Source organism: Cupressus sempervirens, chromosome 1 (assembly GCF_028749045.1).
Source record: "Cupressus sempervirens isolate cs-2001-9-10 chromosome 1, ASM2874904v1, whole genome shotgun sequence".
Classification (NCBI taxonomy): Eukaryota; Viridiplantae; Streptophyta; class Pinopsida; order Cupressales; family Cupressaceae; genus Cupressus; species Cupressus sempervirens.
The window spans coordinates 620,364,213-620,377,074 of NC_143118.1; positions in this window are offsets into that span (position 1 = coordinate 620,364,213).

Below are 12,862 nucleotides of genomic sequence, written 5' to 3' on the forward strand. Positions count from 1 at the left end.
AATCTATTTAGCAAAATAGTCAATATGTGCTCACTAATAAATTCTAGTATGGTGCTATGAGAGATCAATACCAGTGAAATGAACAACTAAACTTTGTAATAGTGTCTGGCTGTTTGTGTCAAATCTGTTTAGCAAAATAGTCAATATGTACTCAATAATGAATTCCAGTATGTGCTCATGTGATTACTTGTATATATCATAATGCCAATCATAATAGCAAAACATGGCAATTATGCTTTTATCTATACATAGTTGACCTATACATAGTTTATCATGGTTCAAATCTGTTTAGCAAAACAGTCCAATATATGTTGTAACAGTTTGTTTAGAATCTGTTTAACAAAATAGTAAATATATGCTCACTAATGACTTCCAGTATAGTGCTTTGAAAGATCAATGCAATACCATTAATCAAAGTGAATCATGCCAATGAAATGAACAACTAAACTATGGATATATCAAGTATGTATAGATCCATGTAAAATCATTCAACATACTTATGATGTTATAAACTATGTACAGATCAATGCAATACCATTAAACGCAGTCAAATCATAAACTATGCATGGATACATGGAAGATCAATGGCAATCATGGCTTTTATCTATACATAGTTGACATATACATAGTTTATCGTGGTTCAAATCTGTTTAGCAAAACAATCCAATACATGTTGTAACAGTTTGTTTAGAATCTATTTAACAAAATAGTAAATATATGCTCACTAATGACTCCCAGTATAGTATTGTGAGAGATCAATGCAATACCATTAATCAAAGTGAATCATGCCAATGAAATGAACAACTAAACTATGGATATATCAAGTATGTATAGATCCATGCAAAATCACTCAACATACTTATGACGTCATAAACTATGTACAAATCAATGCAATACCATTAAACGCAGCCAACTCATAAACTATGTATGGATACATGGAAGATCAATGACAATCATGGCTTTTATCTATACATAGTTGACATATACATAATTTATCATGGTTCAAATCTGTTTAGCAAAACAGTCCAATACATGTTGTAACAGTTTGTTTAGAATTTGTTTAACAAAATAGTAAATATATGCTCACTAATGAGTTCCTAGTATAGTGTTGTGAGAGATCAATGCAATACCATTAATCAAAGTGAATCATGCCAATGAAATGAACAACTAAACTATGGATATATCAAGTATGTATAGATCCATGCAAAATCATTCAACATACTTATGACGTCATAAACTATGTACAAATCAATGCAATACCATTAAACACAGCCAACACATAAACTATGTATGGATACATGGAAGATCAATGACAATCATGGGTTTTATCTATACATAATTTATCATGGTTCAAATCTGTTTAGCAAAACAGTCCAATACATGCTGTAACAATTTGTTTAGAATCTGTTTAACAAAATAGTAAATATATGCTCACTAATGACTTCCAGTATAGTGCTGTGAGAGATCACTAATTAAATAGTCAAAATGTGCTCAATAATGAGTTCCAATATAGTGATGTGAGATTAATATAGTTTTAGTTTAGTGCTATTAGAGATTAATGCAAAACCATTGAATAGAGTAATCATGCAGCATAAGTCATTGCAATCCAGTCAGTAGCTGAAATAGCTAAATGGTACCAAATGTCATTGCAATCCACTCCACTCTCTCCACCTCATCCATCATCAAGAACCCTTTGGCTCTTTCACGTTGAAGCACGAAGGTATCATGTGCTTTCACGAAAATTGCTCGACTCAGTTCAGGGACAGCTTTGAGAGCAGTATATGCAGCAGTCAAAATATTATCATCTTCAGATTTATCCACTTTTACAATCTGAGGCTTAATGAGGCCATCTTTCAGTTCCTTCATAGTTTCGCATATCACATCCAATGATGCAACCAAAGATGTCTTCTTCCTCTTTCCCCTCCTTGATGATGATGGTGGAGGAGTCCCTCTAGCACTTGCACTCGACCGATTGGAATGATATAACTCTTCATCAATATTTGGTTGGCTGTCAAGAGGTGTACCACAATTGGTATCATCCTCATCAAGCACATTAAATGCACCATTCATAGGGTGCCCTTCTTCAGCATCAAGGGGTGTTGTAGATGCGAACCCTTCAGCAATGTCATTACCGACAATTACAGCCAACTCATTGAAATATTGGAAAGGTGACCTCTTATACATTTTTGCATTTTTGAATTCTCTCCTCTACATATAAGCATTAATAGATGGATTAGGTTGTAAGTTTTTCATTATTAAAATAAGAAGGAAAAATTTCTTCAATGAAAAGAGTACAAAGATGATCCTACCTTCAAAAGGTCATCCCACACTGAATCCTCAACATCCACAGTTTGAGTTTCTTCATTCCAAGCTAACCCACTTGTATTTTTCAAGTCCTTCATTACTTTATATCCTACTTTCCATGTTTTTAGCTTATTCTTAAAATGATCTCGTGACAGATTCGAGTTCATCACTGCATTGAATGTCCTCTCTATCGCAGTCCACACCTCTTTTTTAAACCCACCTTCACCTTTCCGTTCGAGATGGACTTGTTCAAGGAGCAAGTCTAAAAACTTGCGTTCCATCGATTTTGTCCACATTTTCTTCTTTGAAGAAGAAGATTTGTTGCTCACAGTGAGGGATCCATCTATATCACTCAAAGTAATGGGAGAACACATCTGTTTCACATGATCAGATCCGTCCATGCTCATCATGAGCTCGGTATATGCCATTGGGTACTCCTTCCTGTATTTCATTTAAATTTGAAATAGAAAATCTTTAACTATCAATTTGTAATACGTCATAATGGAACAAGGCTAACATATTGAATAGGTAAACGTATTACAATTTAAAGTAATCATACGACTGAAATTGAAATTTATTGCTCTTTAAATTTAAATGGAATGCAGCAAGCAGTAACATCAGAAAAATAGGATTTTCAACGAATTCGTTGTTCTCTTCTTACTAGTGGGCTTATGATCTTCATCATTTGGTACTCCTTGCTGTATTTCATTTAAAATTGAAGATGATAAACTTTAAATATCATTTTTTAATACATCCTAATGCAATGAGGCTAACATTTAATAAATTTGAAAGAATTTAACTGAAGATGATACACATTTTAAGCAATAATTGATGATAACACATCAACATCAAAAAAACTACCAGTAAGACAAAATGGTGATATCAATGGCAAGTAAATAGTCATGAGCCCCATTATGAAGCATGTTATTGTACTTTCTCAATGCAAAGATGTATAATAATTGTGCTTTCTTGAATTTAAATCAATGTAATCTATATTTCAAGTTGAATTGTGTATTGCAAATATGATCAACAATTTTTGTACATAATGTAGGTGTGAAATTGAAAGTTAATGTTCTTTTTATTTAATTAGAATGTAGCAAAGACTGATATCAGAATAACGAAATCAAACACCATCATTGTATATGCATACATCAATTTAATCATATAAAGCACATTGCTTTCTAATAAATCATTTATTCTCGAGATCTATAATCTTCCCACATCCTATTTGCTATATCTTCTCGAAATTGGGCCCACTCATTTCTATCCTCCTGAGACAACCCATATGTCTCAAGTAGTGGCACCTCTATCCCATCACGATCATCTTCCTCTTCAATAGCTTCTTCCGATGGAAGGCCATCCTCTATCGTAATGAAATTGTGAAGTATGCAACATGCTAAAACAATATAGGATTGTGTCATGATATCATAAGACGTTGCATGTCTTAAGATTGGAAAACGCTGCTTCAGAATACCAAATGTACGTTCTACTGCATTTCTAAGAGAGGAGTGTCGATGGTTGAACAACTCATGTGCAGAGTTTATTGGGTTTTCTCTTGACCACTCTTTCAAGTGGTAGCGTGTACACCGATAAGGAGCGAGAAATTCAAGTGCATTTGGATATCCAGCATCCACGAGATAATATTTTCCTATATAAAGAAAGTATATTGTCAATACTTGAACCATTTAGCATAACCGAGTATATTAAAATGTGATTTGGCTTACCAGGGGAAACTACAAGTGGATCTGATCTGGATAGAGTTGAGGCTAGAACACGGCTATCTGCAGCAGAGCCTTCCCAACCAGCAAGGCAATACTGAAACTTACAATCAAAGGAGCAGACACCCATAACATTTTGCGATAGGTTCCCTTTTCTATCACGATATTTACCCTGTATGTCGACATTAACTCGCACTGGAATATGGGTACCGTCGATGGCTCCAATGCAATCCTGTGGGATATGATACACTGATCAAATGTATGCTCAAGTAATAATAAGATAAGGAAAACATTCTAGACAGTAAACTTGTAATAATGAGTGATTTACCTTGAAGAATGGTTCAAAATGATCCTTCCCACTAATTTCAGGAGGAGTGCCTGGACTAGGTGGTATGAAGTAATCTCTGTGAAGGGCTAAGATAGCCATCAAAACCTTGTGGAAGTACCGACTGACTGTCTCTCCTGAGTGCCCAAAGTTATGGGCAATCTTGCGGTTCCTTAGATTGTGCCCAAGGGTGTGGAGGAACATCACTAGTTGTTCCTCTAACTTCAAGTGGATCGTATCTCTCAAGCTTCCTTTCAGCCTCAGAATACGAGCTAGAGAAAAGAAGGCTGCCCTACTCATTCGAATCTGATCATGACAATCCACCTCATTCGAATGAATAATGTCTCTACAAAAGGAATTTCCTTTTCTTATTCGTTTACCCATTTGACTACCTTCTCGGGCTACCAGTACTTTGGCTATGCCAACAAAAGCAAAAAGAATTGTGAGAATGCGGGTGTATGTGGTCTTCCTAACTATGCTTCCTTGGACCTCTATACTCTCCATAGGATCCATCAGTGACCTGAAATGTGGAAAATTTAAACACTATCAGTTATGAAATATCAACTATCACCTATTGAGATACAACATGATTATTTGCTAGCCTCATTGCATTAAGAAGTCAATTATTTATTCAAATACAACAAGGAGTACCAACTACCGAGGATCATAAGCCCATAAATAACAAATTACAATGTGTCATTATACTCCATGTAATCTATCTATACCAATGAAAGCATAATATTGATTCCATTTGTCTATATGTATACACACATGTATGTATATATGTATGTGCACACACATGTATGTATGCATGTATGTACGTACACACACACACACACATGTATGTATGCATGTACGTACATACACACACATGTATGTATGTGTGTATGTACATACACACACATGAATGTATGTATGTATGTATGCATGTATGTACGTACACACACACACATGTATGCATGCATGTACGTAGACACACACATGTATGTATGCATGCATGTACGTACACACACAAGTATGTATGTGTGTATGTACATACACACACATGTATGTATGCATGTACACACATGTATAAATGTACAGACACATGTATGTATGTACACATACACATGTACAAACTATAACTTGAATTTGGGCTTTTATGAATGTGTTTTAATAAATCGTCGGGTCCGCTGAAACTGAGGCTCGTCTTTTAGAAGATGAAAAGTAGCATAGTTGGCAATAGGAATAGAGTTTCTTTCTGCATTGATCTATACATAGTTTGAAATCATGGCTTTTATCTATACATAGTTTATGACCTCATAAGTATGTTGAATGATTTTGCATGGATCAATACATACTTGATATATCCATAGTTTAGTTGTTCATTTCATTGGCATGATTCACTTTGATTAATGGTATTGCATTGATCTCTCACATCACTATACTGGAACTCATTGGACTATTTTGCTAAACAGATTTGAACCATGATAAACTATGTATAGGTCAACTTTGTATAGATAAAAGCATGATTGCCATGTTTTGCTATTATGATTGGCACTATAATATATACAGGTAATCACATGATCACATACTGGAATTCATTATTGAGCACATATTGAGCACATACTGATTATGTATAGATAAAAGCCATGATTGCCATTGATCTATACATAGTTTATGATTTGGCTCTATTTAATGGTATTGCATTCATCTCTCACAGCAGTACACTAGAACTCATTACTGGCAAGAAACTGTTACAAAGTTTAGTTGTTCATTTCACTGGTATTGATCTCTCACAACACTATACTGAAAGTCATTAGTGAGCATATATTGACTATTTTGTCAAACAGATTCTAAACAAACTGTTACAGCATATATTGGACTGTTTTGCTAAACAGATTTGAACCATGATAAACTACGTATAGGTCAACTATGTATAGATAAAAGCCATGATTGCCATGTTTTGCTTGATTGGCACTATGATATATACAGGTAATCACATGAGCACACACTAGAATTCATTATTAAGCACATATTGAGCACATATTGATTATGTATAGATAAAAGCCATGATTGACATTGATCTATACATAGTTGATTCATATATAGTTTATGACTTGACTCTATTTAATGGTATTGCATTCATCTCTCACAGCAGTATACTAGAACTCTTTACTGGCAAGAAACAGTTAGAAAGTTTAGTTATTCATTTCACTGGTATTGATCTCTCACAGCACTATACTGGAATTTATTAGTGAGCACAAGTTTATGACTTGGCTCTATTTAATGGTATTTCATTCATCTCTCACAACAACATACTAGAACTCATTACTGGCAAGAAATTGTTACAAAGTTTGGTTGTTCATTTCACTGGTATTGATCTCTCACAGCACTATAGTGGAATTTATTAGTGAGCCCATATTGACTATTTTGCTAAACAGATTTAAAACAAACAGCCAGAAACTGTTACAAAGTTTAATTTTTCATTTCGCTGGTATTGATCTCTCACAGCACTATACTCGAATTTATTAATGAGCACATATTGACTATTTTAAAAACAAATTTGAAACAAACAGTTACCACATATATTGACTATTTTAAAAACAGATTTGAAACAAACAGTTACGTTTGAATGAACCAAAAAAACTTTAAAAAATCCAGTATGCAAAGGTGGGTGTGAGAGGAGAACCGTTTACCGCCGCCGCTGTTCAAAGTGGAGAAGAGAAATCGCAGAAAATGCCACGGCCACAGGAAACCACGGCCACAGAAAACCCACAAACCAGAAACCCTCGCAAACCACGGCCACAGAAAACCCACAAGCCCAACAAACACAGCAAACCAAAAACCCTCGCCTTCGCACAACAGAGCACGAAAACAATACAACCGTCGTCTTCCAAAAAACCCAATTTGTTCTTCCAAAAACCTAAGGCGGATTCGGCGGACCCGACAATTTATTCAAACGCATTCATAAAAACCCAAAACCTAGTTTTCATTTCAACTTCCACCTATTTCTTGGAAGAAATTTCTTCCAATTTTTGAGCGAAATTGGCAGACGAAACCCGAAACCGGGTTATGCGTTTGATGAACCAAACGCCACCGTTTTCTTCCATAACCCGATTTTGGCGCTGAAAACCCTATTCCGCGCCCGGTATTCCCGTAACCAAACGGGGCCTTAGGAGATGGTTATTACAATGCTTTTGTGACTTGATATCACAATATTATAGTTTCTTTCTCACTTAGATATATTTTCCTCATAACCAATTTGGATTTCTTTAGCTCTTATGTTATACCCTTTTGTCATCTAATTCCTTTGGTATTGATGTTGATGATGTTTAACTCATATTTCCTTTCTTCTATGTTCAACTTATATGATTTGTTGTAGTCATTGTTAAAGTCTTGTGCTCTTTTTATGTGCCCCGATCCTTATATATACTTATGTTCAATGGTATGTTCATGCTTAACAAAGTCTTGATATTTCCATGATTTTTTCTATGCAATAATTATTGCATTCACCTCTTGTACTCCCTTGACATTTTTGTTTACTATTTAATATTCTTTAAATTTTGGCATCTTATAATGCTTATATGTTTGCAACTTCAAATATGGTTCTTATTATACTTGGAACTTACTATTATATTATCATTTGACATATGTTAGTTGTTATGAATTTATTATCATCTTGCACTCTCACATCTTTTAATATTATATGCATGTTTTATTTACATTGTATACATGTTCTTTTACCTATCGTTCTATCTTTCATTTGTTTACATTGATTGCAACACTATGGGACACCTTGCATACTTGCATTTTATGTTCTTGTGTGCTTATAATATGATTTCATCAATTACCACTTGTCATAACTATATATTTTATCATCTTATCAAATCCCTTCTAGTCTTTGTTTGCACCTAATTTTGAATAAGACATATATCACAACATTAATTTTCGTATAATATATTCATTGGACATGTCCATTCAAAGTTATTCTCATGTGCAAGAGAGCTTATTAATCTTTATACATAGTAAGGATCTTCTTTTCACTTAATTTAAGCTTCACAGATATTCATTTTAAATACAATCTCCCTTACTTCATTTCTTTAAAATATTTAAGAATTCATGTTTTTGTTTTAAATGCATGTCTAATACTATTCATTACACGATTTTATTCTAAAATTTAGAAAGAAAAATGTGTACTAATCTAAATCTTTTATGCAACATGGTATCCTTCCCAATGATTGACCAAAAAAAAAAAATTAGTATAAAATATTTCTCATGTTTACATATTTTACTTTAACCTTGACAATACTATTTATTTGCATTCCATTAAAGTGGAGAAAAACGGGAAGTTCAAATACGTGTGCCCCAAGGACACATTGATTCTACGAATGACTCAAATTCAACTACTCACATTCTCATAAAATATATTATTACCAAATTATTATGATTCCATATTACCTCTCCCTCATCACCCAATATTAAATTTGAATGTACGATCTTAACCCATATCATTTTGAGAAATATAACTTTTTCTTTTAAAATTCAAATAACTTTTGATCCCTAGCGACCTTCCACCCACCCAATTTTCATAATTTAATAATTTAATTCCCTTAAAAAACTTTGGTCAATGCCCCTGTAAGGACAGATTCTCTAATTTACAAGTTCCCAAAAAAAAATCCCTCGTTCGTTATTTTTCAATTTGCATATTTGCATATTTCTTACAATTCAAGTCTATCTTAATCAAAAAGCATATTCCTTACAACTCAAAAAAATATATTGTTATTTATAATGGTTGAGTATTTGCCTACTAGTTAATTTTAGTTCTAACATAAAATAATTAATTTTTTTTTTTTTTTTAAATATTATAGTTTATAAAGAATAATTATTAAACATAATATATAATTATAATATAAACTTACCAAAGCTTAAAATTTAAAATTAAATATTTATACATATTATTTTATTTATAATATAGTGAAATAATTGTTTATTAAATTAATTGAATGTTAAGTTTTAAAGTAAAATTGCTATTAAGTTTAAAGTTAATTTTAATATTGTTTTAATATAATTTAAAATATTGAAAATAATGTATGTAAATATTTGTATAAAAATTTGAAATTTTTATGGTCGTATAACCTATATGACATAAAACTAAAATTTATTAAATCGTCAAATTTTATTACGAGCAATATAATATATCTATGAATAATATATATTTATGATAAATATATGTTATTTTATAATAAATATGTTTTTTATTTTATGTATTCTAATATTATCGAGAACATTATATTTATATTAATCTAATATGTTTTCAAAATAAAATAAAAATATATGAAATCATTAAATTAGAAACTTGCTTATCTATATTATCAATTTATAATGATAATGTGCATTGTTAGTAATTTAGAAATGAAATTAGAATTTTTTTTAGTAGTTTAAATTTTTAATTGACAATCAATATTATTCACAAAAGCTAAAATGAAAGGCATTAAAATCATGTGACAGATAGGGGTGAGGCCTGTTTGATATGTTAAAAAACTTCGTAATCTTTATAATGAAGTAAAATATTAAAACTCTATAGTTTATGTAATTTTTTATATTTCAATTTTCAATCATAAAGAAAACACAAATATTTTATATTTATAATGAAATAAAATATTTTAAAATGTATAGTTTATGTAATTTTTTATAATTATATTTTTATTTTTATTTTTATTTTTTTATGGAGATTCAGCTTTCAGTTTTTTAGTGGAATGGATACCCTTAGTCCTTAATTCTTATATCTCTATTTTCAATTAAAAGAAAAAAGCACAAATATTTTATATTTATTAAATGATTTAAGAAAAACATAAAATATGTTTGTGTACAATGCATAGTTATTAATACTAATAATAATTAGCCAATAGGCTTTCCCTTTGGGATTGCCTGCAATCGGAAATTGTCCCACACTGCCAAACAACTTTGTGAAAATCTTGAAAATGGTTTTCAAATCATAGTTTAGGGTGACTGATCTGTGTATCAAATCTTTACTCAAAATCTTATCTGCAAGGATTGTATCTTATCAAAATCTTATCTGCAAGGATCGTATCTAATCATAAAATTGCCAATATCATATCTAATCATGAAATTGTTGTTATTCCTTTGTATTTTCAGATGAAGATTTATGGTTTTATCTCACTTTATCATCATGCGCCACTAATCGTGCATCCCACTTAACCGGCCAGCCTTAAACATCACACACTAAAGAAGAAATTAAGCCTGAAAAAGTAAGTCAAACTTTGACTATTTAACATTTTTGCACTAGGAATCAAGCCTTAATGTGTGGTGTTTAAGCTGTTCGCACTTAACCGTTCAAAACACTCAACCAAACCCCAGCACACTCAGTCGTTCAGAGTACCCAGACAAACACAATATTCATTGTTAGCAATTTATATTAGTCTATAAAGAAGCCGCCATTCTCATCATATGTAATGAGAAACAAGGTCTAGTTCTACTGGGGAATCGATCTCAGCGTCTCCTGCACGTCCTTGTATCTCTGCTCAACCACCCGTAATTGGGGAGATTACCCTGTTTTGCGTGGCGCTTGAATTCATCCACGTAGCTGATGCAATTCCAAGTGTCATTGCAATTGAGAAAGGCGTAGTGATAACAAGCATGACCTCATTTAGCCGTAGCACAAAATATTCATTGAAAGCCTTCATATCATTGCTTTGCAAGCTATATAGAGGTTATGGGGCGTTATGACGAGAATGGTGAGAGTCAGAAATGCTACTACCGTTGTAATGATTGAGACTAGAAAGCTCGCCTCAGATGTTTTTTCATATGCTCTGTTGCATTTATCCCTTTCACGTATGTCCATTTGATTGAATCTCAAATTCAAGTGCTTGTTACAGATTGGTATATCCCATTTTCGTGTGTCTTTACATTAATTTAGTCCCTCTGATGACAATGAAGCAGCAACTATATTCTATTTTGCTTGCACTCTTGTGATTTCAACCTTATAGCCAATATCACTTTTATCTTTTCTTAACAAGAAATTTTTTTTTGCTCTCATTGACTCTTTGGCATTCTGATGATGGATCATATAGTATGATCCGAAACGTTGATGAAAAAAACTTTTACACAATTTTCCCCAGAAATTAATGCAATAAGAATTGAATGTCTTGAGTAAATTTTAAAATTGCATAGCATAGGCATGTGAGAAATATTGGGCAATTACTCTTCGGTTTGGGTCTATCATCTCTAATGTCGATATTTCCTGCAGGTTGATCTGCTATCAACATTTTGTCAAAATTTGGATTTTTCATTCCTATATTGATTTGTCACATGACAATGGCTTACTAAGCGTGACAGCTGTTCAAACATTGTACAATTGCAAACTGTTCTGAGGTGCATTTAAAGGATAGTTGGGCACCTGTTTAAGCTTTCCCAGGCAAGGTATTGTTTGTTCTTTCGTTAGGTAATTTGTAGATAACTATATCAGCAAATGTTTGATGAGTAGATAATATTGTTAGTGAGTAACACTAGCCTGGTGTTAGAATTTTCACTGTTGATGACCCTCCAAAGCTATGAGGGCCAATAAATGGAAATCTATTTACTTTCGAAGTCCCAACAAGATAGCTTGAGGCCATTTTAGACGTCAGGCACACTCTGTAAAGCATGAAAAATTTGAATCAATGTCAACCTTGGCAATCAAAGTAAATATGGCATGACACTCTTCTCCAGCGGAGAGAGAGCAATCACAAATGTTCGACTGCCAACATCGACCCAAGAAAAGTTTCCAACTACACAACTGGTTGTTGTTACATTTTGTCAATAAATGAATATGAAATCATGGAAATCTACTATAAATGTGGCCATAAATGCAGGTTTGTCCTTTTGCTTCAATCTCATGCTACTCATTCAAAATTGGAAAGCCAACATCCAACAGAATGTATTAGAAAGACAAAATATTGAAAAAAAAAAATTTGAGAATTGCAAAATTACAACTATTTTTTTTACAAATTTATTATTGTTTTCAAGTAATTTATAAAGAAATCTGTGTTTTTGTCTAAAGGTCTTTAGTCTATTAGTGAAGTTGATTGGTTCACAAAGAGCCTACTAGAGATCAAGTCCTCCTAAGTACAAAGCCCCTCGACATCAAAAAGAAATGGGATGGAACCTAATGAGATAAATGAGAGAATTTTAATATTGTTTTAACTTCTTTCGATCAATACATGTCATTAAAATAGAATCTGCCAATTGTCATAATCATCCTATTATTTATTTAATTGTTTATACCATTTTCTTATCTTAATTTCATTTTCCTTATAACATAGTTTCCTAATCATTTACATGTATTTAGTTAAAATAATTTACCAAAGGTTTTTCTTCTTATGTAACCATCTAAATTGGATGAAAAGAGTTATCAAATATATTTCATTCTCTTCCTTCTATTTCACAATTATCTTTCAAATATTGAAAAAAAAATTAAAAATTAAAAATTAAAAATCTACAATTCCTTAAAGAAATTCCATGGTTACATGTTAAA